The sequence below is a fragment of the Struthio camelus genome, chromosome W (assembly GCF_040807025.1).
Source record: "Struthio camelus isolate bStrCam1 chromosome W, bStrCam1.hap1, whole genome shotgun sequence".
NCBI classification, from domain to species: domain Eukaryota; kingdom Metazoa; phylum Chordata; class Aves; order Struthioniformes; family Struthionidae; genus Struthio; species Struthio camelus.
Window position 1 is genome coordinate 4,715,048 of NC_090981.1, and position 20,891 is coordinate 4,735,938.

Below are 20,891 nucleotides of genomic sequence, written 5' to 3' on the forward strand. Positions count from 1 at the left end.
AACACAAGGGAAGTAGGTTTGAAACATATAAAATTTTATTTAAAATAAATAAATAAATGGATTCATTGGATTTTTAGACATTCTTATTGTAAAGAAAAACTCAGGGACCCAACTGAAATGTGCCTATTAATGTGGTACTATTGATAATGCTAAAAAATAGTTGTGTGAATTTTACTGTTTCCTCTGGAAATGTTAATTTAAAAAAAGGAATTTCCAGATCAGAAAGCTGAGAGGAGATTTGCAGAAATACAAATGTAATAAGTAAGCTTATAAAACTTACATTTTATGTTAGACCTCATGTTGTGTGCTATTGCATGATGCGAGTCTAATGGAGATCTCTGCTCATCACAGCATGGGACTGTCTATCAAGTAGATACTATTAATGATACTACCTTTAATACGATGGTTCTCAAATATTTCTTGATCACTGAACTGAATATGGATCAATTATCCAATTTTTTTATGGACAATTATACAGCCTTAATATTAAACTTTTAATTGAAATAATAGCTTCTGTGGGGCAGCTGCAGGCTGCTGAGCATGATCTCACAGACCACCCACTAGTCTATAGACCACCATCTGGAAACTACTGTTTAATGGGCTTATCTGATGGTGGTTTTTTACAGTTTGCATATAATTAGCTGGACTCAGCCTGTTTCCTAGAGTGTCATCCACTTTCTGAAAACCACAATTTCATTGTTAGTAGAGATCATAAAGATTGAGGTGGACATAAAACAGACTTATCTTCTCAAGAGAAGATCCCTGCTTTCCAAAGTGCCAGCATGCAGGATTTCAGAAAATATCACTCTATTGCAGCAGACTATGGTGTGAGAATGACTAATAAAAGAATGTATCTCAAGGTATAGCAACCTAGGTCACTGAGAATGACACAGAAGCCTGACAAGCCTTTGGTATTAGAAAATTCAGGTGTCAGAATAATAGAAGCTTTGAAATCATCTAATATTTTAATTATGCAGGGTGTATTGTTCTGGATCCCTGATTCCCTAAGCCTGAAGTGTCATTGATTATAATGATGATCTGGACTACTGGTGTAGCAAGGAGAGCATACGCTTGCAATAACTTATTTTCTTTCATGAGAGGTGAAGCCTTAAAGCATTCATTTTGTTAGTGAGCATAACTGATAGAAATACCCAGTTCAGCAGGGTACTTTAGTATATTCCTAACTTTGGAGTCCCAGTGGAAACAAAACAAGATTTTTTAATTGATATAAGAAAAGAACATCAACTTTGAAAACATAATTACTGATTTTAATATTGTGAGAAGAGGACATCAGCTTTGAAATTATTATTACTGAATTTGATATTCTGAGAAATAATGTGATTTTGCAATATCCTTTGCATTCTGGAAATTCCTACTAAACTGACCATATTCAAAACCTTCCATATGCAAGTGATTATGAGAAGATATTTGCCAGATAAGCCAGTCCATAGGGAAGAAAGAATAATGTTGAACATTTACTTTAAAATCAGTAGACATAGACAAATAAAAAAAAGTAAAATATATATTTTCTTCATTTTTGTGGGAAAAAAATTTTCATCTTAAATATTTGTGATCAGTATTCCCATTCTTAGACATAAAGAAGATACATTTCCAGAATGCAAGCCCTTTGGGATTTGCCTTTCCTCTGTAACAGTTTTAAGACCTCATCTTATCTTCAAAGTTTTGTTTTCACTTGAGTTGGAAAAATGCTGGACAGTTACTTACTTTATATATATCTATATTTAAGAACTTAGAGACCCTCAGGGACATCCAATTCAGCAAATGGTGAGAGTAGCAGTTAAAAGTAAATAAATTCCAACCTTTGGGAGCATTACAGGGAAAGGGAATATGTAGAGAGTGATCCATCCTGTTCTCCTCATGACGATGACCTGCTTTGAGCAGGTGGAGGAAAAACTGTGTCCAGAGTAAAGGAAAAAGTAGAAGACTGTAAACTTTTCTATCTAAGCTAGAAAAACCTTTTATTGTGGAATCTCATGACCACTTAGCTCCTTTCCTTCAATGGCACCATAACACCTCTGGTGTAATTCACAGTGAAGTCACTTTCCAGAAGCACTTATATAATGAAATCAGCAGCATTTCTTGAGAATCCACCATAGCAACAGGCCAAGCATTATTTCCAGCACCACAATGTTAGTAATATTCAGTATGGAATACTGCAATATTGACTTGACTTCAGTCCTCCACCTAATTTCAGTCCTTCAGAGATACCCCATGGAGAGTGAAACCTAGTCCTTCTGATGTTTTCTTTCTCAGTGCTAGGACAAATCCCTTTGTCGAATACTTCTCACTGTTCTTGCCCAGAAGTGTGACCTGGCTTTGAGTGTTCCATAAAGTTGTTATCCAAAAAAGTAAATAATATCTCCATTAAAATATAGCTTTTTTGCAAGCCAGTAGAATACTGTCTACCTGATCTTTAACTGTAGATGGGTTTCTTTTTTGTTCTTTGGGAAGTGGAAGAAATCATTATCTACCTAACAGAACAAAATACTACATTTTTAAGAAAGCAAACAAAAATGTTAATGTCTGCGTTTTGTACTAAATCCTGATGTAAACTGAAAAATTCTAGAGCAATTCATTCTGAAACAAAGTAGCATAGTGCAGCTTTTACATTACAGACAGGAAGGACCTTCAGTTTAATCCTGACAACCAGTAAGCAGCCTTGTCCAAGATGTTAGAACCTTGCTCAGCCTCACTTAGCCCACCTGGAGGCATGTTACAATGCAAGACCTGTTTTGATAGGAAAAAAATTTGTCAGTTAAGATTTTTTAGCTTAGCCTACATTTTGTAGGGCAAAATGAAAAGCCACAAAGCAAAGTCAAAAGCATATGCTGTTCTATTATATCACGACCCTAAGGAAAATGCAAATACTTTATCATTCTCCACACCTTCCTTTCCCGAAGATGGAAATAGCCCATGAGATTTTTTTTTCCTCAAATAATGTGAAATTCTGTTTTTGACAGGAAAACCTTTAGATATTCTAGGTATTTGTAGTTTTAGATATGCAGCTGGCTGAAACCCTTTCTAACCAGTGGAAGGGGGAAATTTAGCTTCTTCTCCCTTAATAGCTGAAGGATGTTCTAAATTAGTTTGAGTTCTTACATTTCGAGCTATGTGGCTTTTGATTCATTGGGATTTTTATTTCTTCTGTTGATTAGATTTGCAAATTCTGCATCTGTTTCTTACTTTAAAAAAGGGAGAAATGTTATCTCAGTGCCCTCCATTACACTGAAGAGAGCAGAGGGAGTGAGAGACAGAATTTCTCCAGCACTTCCAGGGCTCTGTGGCAGATCAGTACCTTTCCGCACACTGGAGTGTGCTGTATTTGTGGCATGTTGTCACCCAGCCAGTGTGAAGGGACAAGCACTGATTCTGCCTTCCTTCTGTGGGCAGCCACGCTGGAAGAAGCAAGATACGATAGCAAATATTACAGTCCTCAGTAGGGTTCTGGTCACTGCCTAACTCCAAAACATGAGCGAATGCTATGCAACTATCCAAAAAAGTTACTTTCCAGAGAGATACCTGGGCAAGATCTAAGCCTTGAATAGCGTGAAATGTGGGGGCAAAGAGGCAGTTTTCCTGTTGCCTGTGCTCTATAAGGCGTTGTGCAAACCTGTGAGAACATTCTATGAAAAAGATAATCACTGCCCTTTGTTGTAGCAGATATACAGAAAAACAGAGTCATTGGATATGTCCTAGGCACAAAGTAAATTGATTGGTTTATAAAAGACTTCTTTTTCCACACAATGTGCAACATCTATTGTCCTTGCTCCATTGCTAAAGTATCTGTTTCTTGGTAAGCTTTTTCAGAGAACAGGAAACTTTACTTAGGAGACTAGCTTCTGTTCCCTTTCACTTGGCTAAGTCAATGAATAATTGGTAATATAAATCCCTAAGGAAAAAAGAAATCAAGTCAATATTGTGCTTAGAAATGCTGTATGTTTTGTATTTTGTCAAAAAAAACCTTATTGTTTTTAAAAATATTTGAAAAAAAAGACAGAGATAAGCCAAGGGGCTACATTCTGCTTTTAATTTCATAGTAATTCCACTGAAACCCCAAACGGAAATGGATTTGGAAATGGATGCAACTGAAAGCCTGATTTATGTATGTGCTCCTAAAAACATAAAATAGAAAATTGAGCATGTATCCCAAATATCTTTTCCTGCATTAAAGAAATAAATGTATAGTGGCATAGGGTAAAAGGGAATCAGATCCTCCAGCTTTGGTCTCCTGTAATTGTACCCTTGCTAAATTAGATTTCAATGACCTTTAAAGAGATAGGACTTCTAATTAGTTCCTTTCTGTCTTGCAGATAAATAATAATAATTTGGGAAAAAAAGAAGGGAGACTGAGACCTTTGGAAAACATATAGAGCTGAAATGCTTTCCAAGATTAAATAATAAAATCCAAGTAGCCATGTCCAACCAATGAACTGATCTGCAGATACCCTTAAGTACATTATACATAACCCCAGGAGCTGGGGTATGCCTATGGAGACAAACTGCCTGGTGTTCATAGACAGATAAAATGAGAGGTCTGCTTAAACCTGTGTTAAGATAGTAATACTTGATAGTGGGCTATTTTGTGCCCAGAAATGTCATCCATAGCATGTATATATACATTAAAAGACAATTATTAAGAAAATGTCATGTTCCAATGTCATTTAGCTGCTGCTGGAGTCAGAGAGGCATCATTCAGTTTGTTGTGCAAGCAGGAGACTGGGCTAGGTGACTCCAGATTTCCCTTCCAACTTGAATTATTCTGTGATTCTGTGATTGTTCAAATCTGGCATGGTCTAAATCTGGGATTTAGAGTTTGGTTCATCTTTAATTTAAACAATTTTAAACATAAATTAACATTTTGTTTGGTGTGATGGAAATCAACTACTATCCTAAATATTCTAAGCTAAATCTTTTGCTAGTTTATGCAAAATTGGTCATGCTTGAATTAAGCATGAACAAAAGCCCAAGCCAAACTTCTGAGAAGTTACCATTAACTTTTCAAACTTCTCTCTTTTGGGAGGTAAATTGAGCCTTCCAAAAGCCCTTTTGACCATATAGTACTTTGACAGTATGATAATATATAAGTTTCACTTTGGAAGTTATGAATATGGTCTACATGAAAACCCTGTAAAAGTTTGCAACAATTCACTTGAAATTAGCTTTGTGTTTTCTTAAGAATAATTGATTCCCTCTCCCTCCTCTTCACTGCTAATAACTGTACCATGAGAAACATGATATGGGTCAAGCTGCTGCTGGTTTTTGTTTGTTTTCTCTTGTCCTATATATATATTTTTTTTCTTCTGTTGTTGGTCTTTTTTTCCTCAAGCATTTCAAGATTGTAGGCACAGCTTCACCTAGGTGATACAAATTTGAATCCTCCCTCCCCAGCACTACATAGGTAAATGTGAGGACATATCATGTTGCTATCTGAGCTTTAATTTATTTGAAAATCCTGTTTGAATATCTTTAAGAAATAAATGGAGGGCCATTATTCCTTGTACAGAATCCTTATCTGATTGGAACTTCAAGATAAGGTCTTTTTTTTTGTTGAAGAATGAGTTAATACAGAAGGTTCCAGAAGAAATAGAAGGTAGCTGAAACACTAACTGGGCTGTTCTGATGATCCTAAAGTACTTTTAGAAGGCCACACAGTTGGGTGACTTTTTCTTCCTTCTCCCCCTGACAGTTTGGCTTAAATGGTGTTACAGGAAATCTTGTCGCACTAAACTTGTTTGTAGACTCTCACTCCTGGTATTGTTAAAGTAAATAAATGCCTTGTAATTGCCCTGGGGAGCATATAAATGGGAAAAAGGTGAAGTTGGGAATATTATATATTATGTAGGGCAACAACAAAACCAGATTGAACCTTACTTTTTTTTCCTCTCGGTTCCTCTTTTCCCCTTTGACTGCTTTATTTCCTGATGTGCTGAAGATACAACGCGATCTGCCTCTTATGCAAGTCTGAAATCAGAGCTGGCATGTGGTTTGTTTCAGCCTGTCAAAGGTGCAGTATGCGATATTCTGTTCAACAAGGCTGCTCAATACAGCATATGACTGTAAATCTTCTTTTACATACACTACAGTGGAGACTAGTGATTTACCAGGTTTTATTAGACTGTAAAGGGACTGGTGATCAAGAGCTATTTTGAGAGGGACTTAACCAGTCCTGAGAGAGAGACAAAAAGAAAGTCCTTAAAAAAATAACATAGAACAAAGAAATAGAAACAGAGTAAAATTTTGATTTTATTTCCTGATTGCTGTGAAAATAGAACAAAAAATTATGGGATGGTTAATTTTAATGTTATTCTCTATATAGTCTGGATAAAATATGAGCTATTTTGTAGGTTATTGAGGAGGGTTTTTGCAGGCCTAAGTTAAATTATACTTTAGAATACAGCATTTGGGAGATGTCCAAATTCTTATCACATTTTAGGGTTCACTTCTTTATTTAATCATCTGAAGTGAAATTTCAAGCAATCACTCTACAGTGCTTAGTTAGTGGGGAAAATGCTCTGCTCTCCCCTGCCTGCCCATCTTGTTATTTATCATACAAAAGATGTGAATTATGCTCTTACTGGGATGATTATAGTAAAATTTCTACAGAAAAACCATAAAGATGAGGGCTGTGTTGCATACTAGATATTCATGTTACTTTTTGTGGAGGCTAAATGTTTTTAAAGTTAATTCAAACTTAAAAATGCATCTCCAAATAATAGTTTAGGTGTTATGGAAATTATAACTTAAAAGCTTGACTGTCAGTCATCTTCTTTCAATTAACTTATGGTCCTGTGTCCCTGGCCAGAGACTGTCTGCCATAAGGCAGATGAAATGATGCAATTCTGACAAAAAGCACCACAAAATGGTGAGATGTTCACATCACAGTATTGAAGATGATGTCCTTCAGGAAGTCTGGTAAAGAAAAAAAGGATACCATGATTTTAATAGGAATGTAATTTTAAATAAAACCTTCTAATTAGATGCCAGAGTTTCTATTTTGTGGAATATATTTTTTACAGCAAGATTTCTTTTTAAATGAAAAATCATTCATTTTTAAAATGACCTACAATGCAGGTATTTTTCTGAACGTAATATGAAAACAAGAGTTTCTTTACATCTTTTAATGTCAATTTTTGCTCTTCCTGCAATACTGAAGTAATAGCAAGAGTCCAACCAAAGTCAATGCATCAAGGCTGGACACACAAGCACGTGCATATACATATGTATGCATATATATATATATGTATATATATGGGGGGCAGGGTGTGCACAGACACACATTAATGTAGAACAATCTAAAGTATATGTTTTAGTCAACTATTTTCCTGGTGTTAAAATGACCATGACAGAGGTAACTGGATTGTTCATTGTATTAGTATCCTTGCAAAATTATCTTCTGTGTAAAATATGCAGTAAAATATATATCTCTTATGAAATGGGATCAAGCAGAAAAAACGCCATAATAAAAAATAAAGTCTAGGAAAACTTCTACATGTTTTTCTTTCTTTAAATGGAAAAGCTTTTTTTTTTTAGGGTGTTTGATGTCCTTGAATTTACCTTTTGGCCACTACTTTGTTTTTAATCCCCTTTAATTGATTCCTTGATAATTTTAAGTTATTAAACATTTTTGGAGGATTATGATTGCTACTACTAATTATATGGTGAATATGTAATCAAATAGTCATCATATAATTGGGATCAAAATTTATAATCTCGGAAATGTTTAGAGCTGTGTAAAACACTGGATTTAATTGAAGTAGTTAGAAGGAATGATATTTTAAAGGAGTGCTGGGAGATGAAGAGGAATTGAGCTGCATTTATATATTTTCATATTTAGCTTAATTGTTAAAGCAAGGTTTTATATCAAGGAGAAAATGAAATTTATGACAACACAAAAAGACAGGCAGGCAAAAATGCAAGATAATTCAGAAGTTGCATCTGTCTTGCAAGCTACAGGTCACTGAAACTCTTTAGAAAGACTTCAGTTCCTCTGTTGATTTTCTAGGAGTACAGAGGGTGAACATGTTTTTTTCAAAACTGGGTCTGAAAAGAAACCTTAGCTAATACCTGATTTTTAGAGTCACAGATTTTAACTAAATCAGGACATTTTTAAGACTAAGCACTGAAATGGTATTAATAATAATATTGCTAAAATCACACATAGTGGAATTACAGAGCTCAAATCATTCTTGCTTACATTAATGCAGATATTGATATTGCTTCCCACTGTGAGAATAAAAGTTGTTCTGAAGAAATGTTTTGTTTGGTAACAGGTTCTGAACTCAGGCCAGATTCATCCACAGATTTGTTACCATTCAGGAATAGTTTTTACAATTTATAGATTGCACAAATTAAAAAGGTATCACGCATGAAGTGCAACAGCCCTTAAAACCATAGTGGCATTTTTGTTGCTTTTGTTAAGTGTCTGTTATCATGGTTAAGGGTGCCAGATTAGCACCAGCCACCAGTTCCCCCTCCCACTTAAATCTGATGTGTTCAACTACCTGTGTTTTTTTTACCTTCCTCCTTTTGGATCAGGTCATCTAATATTCTGGCTACCCCTTAAAATATCCTGAAAGACAGGGGAATTGCAGGTCCTTGATATTTCTTGCAGAATAAGGCCATATTTTATATCTGAATAGTGAGTAGCTTAGAACTGAATTGAAAGTGCCAAAAAGCAAAACTTTTTGGTTGATCTGTTAGAGAGGATACTTCTGCTAATAAAAGACATTTAGAAGTCTTTGTACAAATTATGTTTATTTTGGATAATCTAAATTTCTGTAGCTATGCTATGTATGGTAAATTAGAAAATAGTAAATCATTTTGAAGCAAAACACACTAACATTTTTCATATGTGTCAATAGCATCCTTTGTCCTCCCATATCTACATCTGGAAACACATATCAAAATTCAGCCTGAAGTTATGATACTGAATATGTATGACATGGCTGAATACAAAATTAAATATAATTCAGCACTGGACAGCACTCTTGGAAAGATGAGTGAATCAGGTTAAAATGGCTTCATTTCTATGTTTGCCTGCAGCATGTATTTACATTAATTTTCCTGAAATGAAAGTCAATGTGATGATGATGATGATTATATTTCCTGTTTTACCCAGTGACACAAGAAAGTGACAGCATGAATGTGGCTATAAAAAATCACTTCTTCTCCCCAGAAGAACCAATTAGAACATAACAGATTTATCTTCAGAATAAGTAACCTGTAGCTTTCAATCTTCTGTACATGATAAAAAGAAAAAAAAGAAATCAAAGTCTTCTGTCATTTAAAGTACTAGGACTTTTAAATCCAAAATAGAAATAACTCTGACTCTCATCAGGAAAAATAAATATATTGCAATCATTTCTAAGCCTCAGCTGTTCTAGAATTCACGCTGTGAATCTAAAAGCATGAAATTCATTAGTCCCAACATTGTACATTCATAACTGGAGAATTCAGAAAAACCCCAAATGTTACAGGATTATGTGCTGTTGGTACATGTAAGACATCACCATCATATACTAAACCCTGTGAAGATGCATTACAGTGAATATTTAAAAGATTGAGTTGTTAGATGGTAGTGAGAGCTAGTTAGAGAAATTATCCTTGCACTGCTGATATACTGCAGAAGTGGTACTGTATTAATAAATAATCTAGCCTAATAATATCAAGCTAATAAATGTTTGTATTTGTACAGGATGATTATATATTTGGTTATACACATTGGTTGAATGTCATAATTATGTAGTTGCAAACTCAGTGCTTATGTCCTGGAAAAATTAAGATTTCTGCAGTTTTTTATACCTGAATAAAGAGTGGAGTTCACAAGTAATTAGTTTAACAAGTTATGCAACATTTTGGTAATAACTGGTACACCTGAAAAAAAAAATGATTTCATTAATTCTACTTTCAGTCTTATTATTCTCAAATATGGTACCATAAAATTAAATTTGACCAGGTTCTCAACTGCTGTAAGTTAGTAGCTCCATCAAAGTCAATATAATTATATCAATTAACAATGCCTATGAATCTGGGATCTTGAGTTTTACATGGCATGGATTTGGCATGGTTAGGTAGGCATGGTTGGGTGGTGATGAGCCTCACTGTCACAGGCAAATATTGGAAAGTACTATACATGTGGGGAATATTTGCAACAGGTACAGTGTGTACTTTAAAAGGCACAGATCACTACCTTGCTCCTCTCACTCCACCCTCTGCAGAAGTTCAGTTGTGGTCTCAGTTCTCAGCCATGGATGTGGCCAATTTTTGGATGGGCTTAGCCTGTTTTTAATGATTGGTGCTGTTATATAGTCAGATATATAAACTAACAGAAGTGGCGGTAATTTTTTTGTAAGCATTTGCATTTACATTGCAAGCAAGTCAAGTGACTTCCACTAGATGGAATCAGCTTGGCTCCAGCATGCTTGTATATAACATATATTTATTTATTTATTTATTTATTTATACACACGCACACACATATCCATGCACATTTATTTATAACATTTTTCTGCTACTGTGGGCAACTATGTAATGTGAACCTCACTGAAAATTCATCAGGCTACTCTGTAATAATATATGGGCCATTCCTTCCATGGCTTCAGCCTTCCCACCAGAGTAATTGGGGTAAATAACCTGTCTAGTTTTAACTTGGAACCAGACAAATTCATAAATGTGGTAGAGAGAGCACAGAAATAATCGCACTGAACTGTATTCTTATAACAGTCAAAAGTAAGTTTTGTTTTACCTCAATCACTAATGCCAGTGCTTTGAATCAAATATGTCTGAGATCCCCTCCCATTGTATGGATGAAATGGCTACTATATGTTTCATTTCACAACAGTTAGGAGCTTCTTGGTGATCTCTAGGTGCTACATTCCAAAGAAAAAGAGTATCCTGCAATTTCAGATCTGAAAGGCTCCTAAAACTAAACCAAGCAACAGCAAAATTATTTTCCACCTTGAAGAATCAAACAACTATGTAACAATAATCAAAAAGTACAATGTATTTATGGAATAATAGGAACTTTAGACCAAGCTCAGCCTTGTTGTAACTCAGAAATAAACTGGTCTCGGTGAATTAGCCTATAGATAAATAAATGACATCCAACTTACTTTCTTACACATTGGTTTTGTAAATTTTATGTTTAGGACTGTGTAACTATCAATGACACCACACCATATGGCTGATAGTGATATGTACAGCTTGGTCCAGCTGGTGTAATAAATCAATAGGTACCTTATAATGGGCACATTGTAATCTATTTAATATGACATTATAATTGTTCCCAATCTGTGAAAAATAATTTTGACTGAGCACTATCATTGTAAATTTGCAATTAGAGCCTGATTTTTCTCTCACTTAAATTGAAAAATAAGAGGAGCGTTTGCCCTGCAGTTTTGCTTGTTGCATGGAATGATTTGTTGTTTTATTATCACAGTGTTGTAACAAAAGAGATTTTCCAGAACATATGAATGATCCCTCTCTTTCTTAAGGACTGTAGTGCATATTAGTTTATTACAGAATTAATAGAAATGCTATCACCTAAAGAAATCAGAGACATTTCTGAAATAACTGTGTTGTATTATTAATTAAGGAGCTGGATATGCCTGGGCTTGTCTCCAAACTATGAGAGCGCCCAAGGAAAGGGGGCTGGTATCACTGCTGGAGTTAAGCCAGGACCCACAAGGACTGAGCTGTGATAACTGAAAGAGCCCCATACCATTTGTAATGGGAAGTTAGACCACACTGAAAACTGAAGGCTGAATCCTCAATAGTATAAGCATCTCTTAACTTGGGGACCTCAGGCAGCACCACCAGCATTTAGAAATCATACTAACAAACACTGAGTTTGGAGCCACAGCTTGCTTGTCTTGGTGGACAAAATTCAGTTGTAGCACAAAACTATTTATTAAGTGCTATTATTTTAAACAAAAGAAAAGAAAATAACTTTAAAGTGTGAAATAAAAAAGAAGTCCAACATTAGCCTTTGCCTTAGGTGTCTCTAAATTATTTTTTTACAGCCATAAGTCCTCAATCTTGTCTTTGTGGTGTACAAGTAGAATCACAGTTGAACTGTGACTTGTATCATTGTGAAATAAGGTAGTCAGTGCAATAGAGAGTACCAAATGGCTTTTGCTACTCTAGTGTTGTCACTGGCAAAATAACTTTACCAAATCTATCATTTTGAAGAACAACTGTTTGCAATTTGACTGAGATATTTCTAAGTCTTTGAGTTGATGAAAATTTTCTTGTAATTTTTCTTTCTTTTTTTTTAATCTGAAAATGTTCAGTATTCAAAATCAAAGTACTGAAGAGGGAAAGAGATAAGTAGCAAAACTTTCTCCCTCCATCAAACAGTCTTTACTAGAGGCTAAAACAGACAGATGGATGGTAGTACAATATAGTTCAAGTCTCTACTGCAAAAAGTATTTCAGTATTTTTTCAAGGTTGCATAACCCTAAGTGGGACAGAATAGCCAACAGATGGGTAATTAATTAGGTGACCATCTTCACTATGCAATGGTATAAATCAAATCTTTAATTGGAGGAAGCAGGGTAGGGAATTGAATTTTGCTACATTCATACAAATGGTTTACTTTGGTCCTGGGCTATCCTAAGGTTGATATATCTCTCTGTCATATTTTCCATAAAATGCTTCTAATGGGTCCTTGAATTGTTTCAGAATGAGACAACCTGTGAAATATCCAAAACTTTCACAAGGCAGCAAAATACTCTCTCGCTGTATCTGAAATGACCTCAGGAACCCTTTAGAAGCTGCTCAGATGATGCCAGGTACTGGCCAGTCATGGTTCAGATTGGGCTCTTCTGTGATTTAAGTTGTCAGTTTAAGTAAGTTGACTGTTTCAAGATTTTGTACAAGTGTTTGCTTTTCTTTTCCCCTCTTTAAAGTAGATACATTTATAGGATGCTTTGCCAAATCTGGGGAGATGGAGGCATATGTTTTTATTTGTGTTTGGGGGGATTTTTCAATCTGAGCAGATATTCCTCTAATTCAGGCTGTCATTCCAGACTCTTTTCACTGCATCCTTCCTTCAAAACCTCACAAGCTTTATACTACAACTTTTAGCTGCATGAAGGGTTTGTTGTACTGGACAGAAAACATAGCTACTTATGAACTATGCTGTGAACTGTCCACAGTATAAACAGTTCCAAGAGTGTTCTTTATATAAAGTTCTCTATGACAATGCCAAATTTGTTGTCATGCAAAATTTGAAAAATGGCCACAGCAATTAAAAATATACAACTTGATGCACAACCATGTAAAGCTTCCTGTTGCAGTCCTGTTGATATGTCTGTGCTATTAGGTGAGTTAAGTCTAGACCTAAGGGTTCTCCATGGTGCTATCTGATCCTTATCTTTGGATACAGTAATACATCCTCTATTACTTGTATGACATATTGACTATACAGTACAGTTCATTAAAGCTTTCATGATTATTAATACCATCACCAATATATCACAGGCTTGAAACTACTTATTCTTAAGAACTATGTTGTTTTGTTTACTAAAATTGCATATGACTTTATAGTAATTATCTTAGAAATATCCCTTGTAATTTTAAGATGCATGATCTCATTCTGAGTAATGGCACTTCTGACTTTGTCTTGAGTTTTGTCTGACATGCTGAAATGTCAGGATCTTATTGAGGGACTATAAAATGGTTGTGTAAATGCCTCATCATTACTTAGTTTTCAGCTGTTCTGATGCAATGACCATATAATGCCAAATCTTTTCTAACAAGGTGGTGTATATTAAGTAAGTCATTCCATTTGTAGCTTTTCATCATCTTCATTCTTCTGAAAAGAGTGAAAATTTAGCACTTTCTGGTCTTTTGAAGAATATCAATGTATTTATGGTTAAAAAGAACAAAAGTAGTAGCTTGTTTTCTTTCATGCTTGTTTGGAGGGCTTTTCTAATTAAAAAGAAAAAAACAGACTGTATACAGTTTTCATCCATACATGTAATAAAAAGTACTTTTGACTTAAAACTGTACTACCATGGAAATAGCTGTAAGATACCTAAGCAATTGTTAGATTCAACACCAGGGAAACATCAAAAATCATGAGACTAAAATAAGGATAAACAGCAGCCAGATTTTCAAAAGTTACTTTGTCAATCTTAATATTACTCTTTGTATCCTGGAATTGCTAATAGAATCAAGCAATTGACGTTTGGGTCCAATTGCCAGATGACTGTGAAGGCAGTTCAGAACTTCATCTAGCAAAAGTATATTGTGGAAGTTTGATTTCCTCCTTATAATTAGTCATGTCTTATGTAAGCGGTTGCATATCAGCAGCTTAAAAATGGATATATTTTTATACTTCACTTGGTTGTTGCTAACTGGAATGACACAAATTTGCAGAGTTTAAAAATACATACTAGACAACTGAAACATTGTCTGGTCTGTTGCTTTTATATAACCACTAGATTTTCTCACAGAATAGTCTAGATAGATAGTGGCAGAATGAAGTGAGGCAACAGCCCACACACAACTTGGGGAGCAAATGCTTAAACAGGTTTCTCAGTTCTTCTCCCACTCAGAGTTTTTAATAAGGCTAAAAAAATTCAGAGGCATCTTGAGTCCCTCCAAGCACAGGGTAGGACAAGGAGGAAAGTCTACAAATGAGCCATTCCATTACTCTGACCTTTGCTGATAAGAGCATACTTTTGTGGACTCAGTATGGATCACAGGAGAAAGGGAATAAGGAAAGAGGTGGCCACTAATCACTGCAAGTCAGTCCTAGAGAAGAGACAGCTATATAGATTTGACATGAAAAACCTAACAGGGAGGGATGTTCTCATATACAGAGAATAAAGATCAGTAGTCTTCATGAAAGGAGGAGGGAAATGGCCAGCCTGGACAAAAACAAGGTGAAAGAAGCATGGAATTACCCCTTTTCAGAGGTGAATCTTTTCCAGTGAGGCAGAGAAAAAAGGGATGCAGAAACTGCTGGTTCAGACAGTGGACTGTCCAACAGACAAAACATTTGGTCATTGTTCAACTCATAGCCCAGCTGGAAGGGAGAGACTTCAGGACCATCAGAGCACATATCTTAGGCTGAAGAGAAAGACTACTGAGTTATTAGGATAAGGTTTTTCTGCAGTAAATAGTTTGCGCAATAACATCTAGCACCAACAAATGAAAAAAATGTTGGATAATCCACTGATTTTTCAGTTGCAAGATAGAAAAGCATGCAGATCTCTCAGATGTTGTTTTGTTTTATTTTCTGCAAGATGGGGGGTATATATATATATGTGTGTGTGTATATATGTGTACACACACACACACACAAAATGTTGTGGTAGTAATAGATATTTTTTTAGACACAACCAGGCAGTATGGCTTTTCAATGGACTGCTCTTTTAACCATCAACCAGTGTTCCTCAATAGTCTGCAGTATTGTGCTCATGATCAATGCTTTTGAACATTGAAAGCTGTAATTTAACAGGAGGCAGTACAGTTAAAATTATAGAGCATGTGACACCTATGAACAGTGTAATTTTAAAAAGGGAACTTCCAAAAATGTCATGCCTGCAGCATATTATCAGCTGGTGGCCTGTCTGTAGCATAAAGATACTAGATACTTAGAGCGTGTCCACACTGCATAGCTCACTTATCATTCCAAACACATTAAAGAACAAATAGGCAGTTATGAGTCAAAAAAACTTTGCTAACCTGGAATATAAATTTTTCTTTAAGTATCTTTATCTCAAGCTCTTAAAATTCAGACTATGAGAAACTAAATGATTTATTGTTGATAAGAACATGCAGTAAGGGACTGAATAGAATAATTTTTTCAGTGGAGCTCCTCAGGCATCAGTTTTGGGGCTGATCTTGTTTAATGTTTTCATTAATGACCATGGCATGATCATCGGGGTGTGCTGACATCACAAAGTTGGGAAACTTTATTAATCTGAAGAAGGCTTTGGAACTACTATAGTAAGAGCTGTACAGATGGCTGTCAGGACAGAAATAGGAATGGGGTGAAATTCTCTAATACAAATTTCACAGCATGTACTTGTGGATTAATGGCAGAACTGCTATAGTTTGGGAGCTTAACCGTGGAAAACAATGAGGAGAAGAAGCAACACAAAGTAGTCACAGGAGAATTATGGGTCATCAGCTCTCAGAATTTCTACTGGTTTTTTTTTGGGGGGGAGGATTGGAGGGTGTTTTATGGTTTGGGTTTTTTTAGTTTTCAGGTGAGATTCTAGAGGGGGCTTAAAAGACATTTTCAGTGTAAAATACTAATGTCAATAAGCCCCCCCCCCATGCAGGACTACTGCTCCCAAGTGTTTACGGCAGTTTCTTGAGGTAGGGGAATTAGAGATTCGCTCCCACTTAAGAGTAGACTAGGGTTCCACCTTTTGGGGGGGGGAGGGTGCATGAAACACTAATATAAAAAGACATTATGGGGTACCATGAACCCCAGAGTAGAACTTCTCCCTCAGAAGAGAGCAGAAGCTCTACTTTGAGTAAATATTTAAGTATTCACTGGTCATAAAAAGGAAGAGCGTATGATTCCATAGCGTGTTAATGAGGCAAAGAGGAGAATCAACTGGGTAAGTGGCTCCAAGTGAACTGTTCTTTACAACTATGAATGACACCTTTGCATGTTTTCCTTCTGGTTTTATTAATGTTTAAAATCAAAACAGTATTTGGTGGATTTTTTATTTATTATTATTATTGAGGGGTGTAGCAAAAGCCCCCAAGTTAGAAGATCTGAAACAAATTGCTGCTGTTTATCATCTTTTTGTTTTGGCCATACAGCTAAAAAAAGAAAAAAATCTAACACAACTCCACCAACAAGCTCAGTATATACAAATCCATTATTATTGGCCACGTACTTTAAATCCACCTTTTAATTTCATATTTTTATTCTGCTTATCTGAAAGATGATTTATATTGAAAAAAGTCAGTCATTTTCCAAGCAGACTCATTCTTTCAGTTCTCTGTTGGTCTATGGGGTTTTGTGTTTTGAAAAAGATAACTGAGATCAGGGCCCAAAAAACAGGCAACAGCAGCATTTTTGCATGTCATTTGAACTAATGAATTTCTCCATTAATCTTATATTTTAGCTGGCAGCTTTGGTACTTTTATTTATTTCATGTAGCAACTGAAATGCAGAGTTCCTGTGAGTCTGATCTGACAACCTTCACCACAAAAGCAGAGCTCCTGTTGTTAGACAACTGGACTTAATGATCACAGCAAGCAGGATGGAAATTTTATTGGTGTGCTTCTGTGTGACTGTGACAGTGTTGACATTAAATCAAATTCAATTAGCAAAGACTTACTAATGTTTTATGGTGCTTTGCAAAGTAGAAAGGACAAAGCATTTTGCAATCTCCAGTCTGCAGACTAGTTACTTTCAGCATTAATGGAACAATAGCTTAAGGAACAACTGCAGGATTTTCTCCCTAGATTAATGTTAAAGAATGCTTTGCTAATGAATCCCTGAACAAATGCGTTGTGTGTTACTGGAGAAGGGGGGTGTCAGGTGAGAAATACGAGCAGCTTTTTTGTACTCAAGTGCTCTTGAAGTGATTTATAAAACCATTATGGAGCATAGAAAGCAGGGGAAACTGCATCAGCGGATGACAACATGGCTGAGCATAGCATTGAAGCCGCAAAGGGAAAAGTGCTCTGTGAGCTCCTAGAGCGAACGGCGGTGCCCTTTGCACCTCTCTGATGGGTATGGCACGTTTCAGGAGCGGGTAGCAGGCAGCTTGCCACGCGCTCAGTCCTGCAGCAGGCTGAGCAGCTGGCCTGGACCCAGCAGAGCACTCAGGCAGCCTCAGACTCTGAGGACATGGCCAGTGAAGCCTCGGGGACTATGCATCCTTTAAGTAAAAAGGCATGTGCAGGTGCTTGGCCAAGGCTGCAGCACTCAGCATCTGGTAGGACTGGGCTCTGTCAAAGGAGCAGTTGAATAAACACCACAGCTTTCCTTATGCTACATCTGCTAGGGCTGAAGGGGAGATGCACGGTCTATATCGCAGGAGCTGCAGGACCCCCAGCTGCCTTGGTCTCTTCTCATTTACTGTTTGCCTAATAAACCTGTCCATACTTAAGGTATCTTTTGACTGAAAAGCACACAAAAATCTATTTTATAATACATGAATGAAGTAGTTCCCTATTTAAATTACAGAATAGCAATAGCGATAATAATTTCCCCTTTAAGATCTGCTGACAAGTCCAACAATGAATCATTGAGCAAGGTATACATGTCATTCAAATTGTATTTTCTTCCTCCTATTCTTGTATGACTATATCAATAGTAATTTACTGTGATATTTTTATTTAACACTTTGAAGTATTTGAATTCCTAGTAGACATGACATCTTTCTTCGGTTTACACGCACACTTGACATAAAGGTGTCTATGTATAAAAATCAGTGCTACATACTGATATCATGCAACTCCAACTTCAATTGACTATAGCTTTATTAAATTTAAACATTTGGGACTGAAATTTTCCCTCCAAAACTGTTCAGCCACTTCCAAAATGAAGGCTTGAGGACAGTATTTTGCTTTGCCCAGGCTGAACCCATGACCAAAAACTAAGCTGTGTGTTACTGGATCACTAAGTTCTTCAAATTTGCTCTGGATTGCCCATGAGCCTACAGCCATATTCCTGCTGTGTTAGCATGCACACATAGTACATTGTGTACACGAGCTTTATGGTAGTTATAGGGGTAGCGGAGCAAAAGCTGTCTTTTCAAAATGAGTGAACAAATTGAAACTGAAGGGGTTGGTATCAGTTCAGTCCTTGGCATCATGTTGCCATACTGTTTTTGACCCATCATTTTTGGATTTATCATTTCACTTCCTTCACTGTCATTTTCCTCTGAATTGAAGCTGTTCAAGAAATTCATGCCCCCATGCTGCAGCTCCCCTTCCCTGGCTTTGGTTAGTGGGGACCATGATGTACACTGAGTCATCCAAATCATCGGACATATTAAAACAAATCTAGGGGTGGGGGCAGGGAAATGTAAACCTTTTAATATCATCCTTTGGAACAAATACTGATGGTTCAATACAAGTGGTCTGATTCTCAGACCTAGCTATCTTCTCATTACCATGGAGATTCACCTCAGAGGAAATACATTTTATACATGCTCTGTACACACTTTCTAGAGCTTTGTAGCTGCATTTCTAGTAACTTCTATTTATGCTAGATATATGACAAGCTTGGAGTAAGCAGGATTTTTCCTTGGAGTTGTCCAGGGCCGGGCGCAAGGTCTGGGAGCTTGTGATCCTATGGCCCCTCTTGAAATCATTCTCCTAAAACTGTGCCTCTCAGAGATGGGCTAATCTCAAAGATGAAGCTGCCTGAATCAAATGAAGACAAGGGAACCTCTTTTTATGTCCTTAGAGTTTTTTTTTAAGATGCAGGAATTGCTTTCATTCCACATTAGAATGAATCTCTCAAGATCTCTCATATTTGCACACAGTTGTGCGCAAATGCAGAGTGAAACATCTGTATGTGTGAAAACAAGGGACGAGAGCTGAATCACTTGGTGGCTAGTAGCCTGGCACTTTGGCTCAGCAGCCTGTGTTGCTGTACTGCCTGACTGAGACCCATGAGGGACTTGAAACACTCACCTCTTACACTGCAGCCAAATGTCTGTCTTATCTGACAGATACCTTTTTCTATAGTTTTTAGTTGTCAGGAAATGTAAAACATCCCAAAATTAAGAAAATTTTCCTTGGAAACATTTCATCAAACCTTTTCTTCTAAACAGCTGACAAATCAACATCTCCAGAGGATAAACCATTTAATTAAGAAAGCTTCCAAACAAGTCTATTTCTTTTAAAATAGACTCCCTGTTCCTTAGTTTTTCTCTTTAAAATTTGCATATGAATACCTGGAGAAGATGTTGTAAAAATAAATATATTAATATTTATGAAGCATTTGGATACCAATGAACATCATCAAAAAAGCTCATGAGAAAATTAACAATTCTGTTTGGTAGTGTACAGTAAATAAGACTCCAGGCCAAACATTGAACAGCCAGTAGAAAACAAACTATTGGCTGGTTGCTTTTTCAATGAACACCATCTGTCCTATGTACTAAGTGAGGTAGGGTTCTATGGAGAAAATAGTATAAAAAACTGTAATTAAGCATATGCACCAGAGGGAAGAATTAATTCTGGTATTTCCTAACTTTAGAGCACTTGAATCTGCTGCCCTAATAAGGTTCTTTTAACTTATGTGTGTGCGCTACATATCTATAGCATGAATGACAACACTATCAGAACATGACATAGTTTGATGTGGTCCAAATATTCAATCAGAAACACTTGGAAAGTATAGTATTTTGCTTCATCGGTGAATCAGATGATACTCTGCATTTTCCTGAAAAAACAAGACCAATGTAAGAGAAGACTGGAGCTCCAAAGCTTTAATTTCAGCTCTGCTATTAAATTGGTGATTGCCTTTGGGCAAATCACTTAATCAGCCTCTGATCTCGGTTATGCTGGTCGGCCTGGAGTAATTCAATCAAAAGCAAAGGGGTTGAACTGAATTTACATGACCACAACAGATCAAAATCTGTCTCTGAGAGTGCAATATGAGAGCTGGAGGAGAGTGTAATTATTATTTGTTGTTTTATTTCAAACACAAAATTTGTACTGTCCTCACACAGAGTTTGTGTAATGCTTTTTAAGCTTCAACCTTTATTTATTCAGGAAGTTTCCCATCCCCTCTACATGATGGTACAAAAAATCATTTTTTCTGAGGGAAAGGAGTATTTTTTTGGTCTGTTGGGAGAATATGTCAAAGATGCAATGTTATTTTTAATAGCTTCTGTTCTGCTGGTGGAATTTTGGGGGATGAGTACATGGAA